This window comes from Nilaparvata lugens, chromosome 5, assembly GCF_014356525.2.
Source record: "Nilaparvata lugens isolate BPH chromosome 5, ASM1435652v1, whole genome shotgun sequence".
In the NCBI taxonomy this organism is placed as follows: Eukaryota; Metazoa; Arthropoda; class Insecta; order Hemiptera; family Delphacidae; genus Nilaparvata; species Nilaparvata lugens.
This window is the reverse complement of record NC_052508.1, coordinates 42,303,330-42,306,895: the sequence shown is the minus strand read 5'-3', so window position 1 is coordinate 42,306,895 and position 3,566 is coordinate 42,303,330. Positions and strand designations below refer to the sequence as shown.

General features: G+C 39.7%; 1 long non-coding RNA gene across 1 annotated transcript; it reads right to left on the bottom strand.

The window, feature by feature from the left end:
- Positions 1–281: 281 nt before the first annotated feature.
- On the bottom strand, positions 282–2,728 carry LOC120351368. Its single transcript, XR_005571344.1, has 2 exons — positions 2,427–2,728; positions 282–1,551 (listed from the first exon to the last, which is right to left on the bottom strand). It is a non-coding gene; the product is annotated as an uncharacterized LOC120351368 (long non-coding RNA).
- Between the last annotated feature and the right edge of the window lie 838 nt (positions 2,729–3,566).

Below are 3,566 nucleotides of genomic sequence, written 5' to 3'. Positions count from 1 at the left end.
TTTTGTATAGTTTGCTCTGTATTTAAAATCATTGTATTATAATCACGTTTGTTAATGTTATTTTCAACAGAAGTTTTTCAATTTTCAATTATTTTCATATTTCCATAAAGTAGGATAATCTGGTATTGGTGAAACAAGAATGTGCTAATCACGAGATTGTAGAGCATTCAATTATCTCTCATTTCATGTATAATTCGACTATTTCACGCATTCCCATACGACTGTTGCAGCAGTTTTAGTTTTGAGTGTCAATCTCAAGATTTGCAACAAGTGACTTTCTACGAATATCACACTATTCTGGCATCATAAATTGGCAGTGTGCTTCAGTATGAACATTCATATTGAGTACCTATTGGAACGTCTGCGGAACAAAACACAGGGGGTGTTTCTAAACTTCCTACCAAACAAAGAGCATTGATATCATTCACGAGGTATGATGACATTCAACCAAGCTGCTCTATAGTGAAATTCACTCTAAAATGTCAGCATTAGTTGAACGTGACGAGCTTCGATGTTATTTATTAGGTACGCTGACACACAACCAAGCAGCTTTACACTGAGACAGTGTCAGCATTAGTTAAAGGTGAAACATTGGTGCTATTCACTAGCAATACTGACTGTTGAAAGTGAACTACCCGTTAGAGTACCCGAGTCGGTCAGCACTGACTGAATGGGAAGCATTGATGTTATTCATGAGGATTGCTGACAGTCGAAAGTGGATCTTCTCACAGTAAGTGGCTAGCCTCTTCAAGAGGCTTCAAGGGCCAAGAACATTTCCAGGCCAGTCTACAACAATCAATTAGTTATGGAAGCCTGCAACTGTGAATCGATTTTTTCATTGGGGGTGAGTTCTTCCATGAAAGACTTACTATTTCGAATACCTTCTTTTTCGAGGATTAGTGGTCTGGTGGTAAAGTAGAGGGAAAGAGAGAGATTGCATTGCAAGCTTCACTACACTGAGCGTCAAATTGGACAAACAGTACGAGTATCAAACTCCCGAACTATGCTCCTCCAACACCAAGGAAGGAAGCCATTCAAACAACCTTAGAGGAAAAAAAACGATGATTTCAATTTCTGTCCATGAACTCAACAGCTTGACTCAAATGAAGCATCAAATGTGATTTTTATCTCATTACTATGAATTATCTTAGATGATAAAGAACATAATTTCATTATGTGTTCTCACTCCTCTTATCGTCACCATGAACCAGTCTCCAGCTAATTCACAAATTTTCTACTTTAGTGATCATCCCCAAGATCCTACCAACATGACACCAGCTGATCAACACCCCCAGGACAATGCAGCGGAGACCCCACAGGAGAGAAAAGGAGGCAGCATATGCTCCGCTAATCTCGACCCACAAAACCTAGCCCAATTGTCCTCCACTAGGATTGATAATGCCGTCGATGCCATGAATACCAATGAAAGTCCCAGCTGGTGGGGATGAAGGAGTGAGGGCGTCCAACCCGTCACTGACATCTCTGCAGACCGCTCCAAGCACAGGAACAGGGAAGCCCGCCACCCAATTGCCATCCTCCGCCGCCACCAACCTGGAAAAGCGCAATATTACATTAGACTCTTCATTCGGCTATGTTACTCATCACATGATGAACGATTCCTCGAGTGAATTTAAACTCATGCTCAACCAAGGAGCTGATGAAAGAAATAAAAGCAAGCCAGGATAAAGGAGCAGAAAATACCAAAACCATCCAAGAGGATGTCAAAGCTGTACAAGGAAGTGTTGAAAAAATGGAAGAGAGGGAGGGTTAATACAAAATTTTCTGAATTCAAAGAAGAAATGAAAAGTATGATGGACATTAAAATTGGTATACAATCTTCAGTTATAAAAGAATTAGAAACTCGTATAGATGAAGTCACCTGTCTAGTGAATGAGTGGTTGGATGAAGTGCCCAAAAAAATTGGAAAACAAATAGACATATCAGGTAAGGAGCTAGGTACCACTATCATGGGAGTCACAAGGGAGAATATATTGGAAATAAATGTGAGATCATATCAAAGGTAGAGAAAAACCGTAATAGAATAGAAAAGATAGCTAATGTACAAAGTAGCATGCAAACACAGACATAACATCTATAACAGAAGAAGGAGTTAAATCAAGGGAGAGATAAAGCGTGCTAGAGAATGCTATAGGCGGACAACAATTAAAACTAACACAATTGTATGACAAAATGAACGAGAGTAAAAAGTGTATGAATAGTAAATGGGCAGCAAATGATGAAAGGATATCCAGAATAGAGACAAGTGCAGGGAGTATTCCAGCCAGCCAAGCTCATTATACACCGATTGAACTTGTAAGCGGTGCTCAACTTTTCCAAAACCTTGGAAAATTTGACAATTCATATCGTCACATGTAACCTAGGCCGTTTGTAGATCAGATAAGAGCCGTTCAGGAACTGGTTCCCACCTCTTGGCTAGTATGGCGCTTCCGATTGTCTAGTCTCCTACTCGGTGAGCCACTGATGTTCTTCCAGAGCCGGATGTGGAACCTTAAGAGCCTGGACGATTTCCTCTCCAAGTTCCTGCAACAATATTGGAGCAAGCATAAATAGTTGGATGCACTATCAGAAATTATCTCATGCACCTATGATAGTAGAAGCGGGTACTCCTATACAGAATTTGTGGCCAATAAAATGTATAGGAATTCCCAACTTGACGAATCTCTGGCTGATTCAACACTGGCAAATATACTATTCAAAAAACTTCCTCTCCGTGTTCGCATGACACTGGGGGTATCTTCTATTCCCAGTTGCAAAGAACTGATAGAACATTTACACTGTATCCAATCCATTACTTCTGAACCAAGTCAGGTAAACGATCGAGCAGGAAACTCCAATCACTCTCCTCAAAATAATAACAACAATTTCAGACAGAATTATAATGGTGAAAATCATATGGCAAATGCCAAAACAAATGCTCGTCATTTATGAAGTATACTGAGAATACTAATAGAGGTCAGTCATTTGATGATAATTCCAGGAATAGATTCCAACATCAAAATGGTAAACAACATGATAAAGGAGCATACTATGATGGCAGAGATCGCTTGAATGGGAACAATATCATAAACGTGATGGAGGTTTCAAGAGTCAAGACAAAAACCATCAGAATCACAATAGAGTAAATACATCTTATACAGTGGCACATGCATCAAAAACAACTCAAAACCAACAAGCTAACAACCCACCACCAAATCAAGAAATAAGCGCTTCTAAATCTATATGACTATATGATACCCCTGAGTCAAAGGAGAACTATCCATCTACCAAATTAGAGGGACCCACTAAACCTCTCCATATAAACGCTACTTTCCGGGACGACCAGCATGAGACACTCCTAGAAGATTCTGACAATATTGATGCAACACCAGACAGTCAGATACAAACTTACATGTATTGCAATTTGCATGGGACAAATTTACAAGCCCTGATTGACAGTGGCTCACAATGCAATTGGTCATGTACTATCGGCAAACAAAGCATGGGAATGGACAGAGACAGAAGAGAAAGTATTTCGAGAGTTGAAAGATCTTTCCTCGAAATAGTTG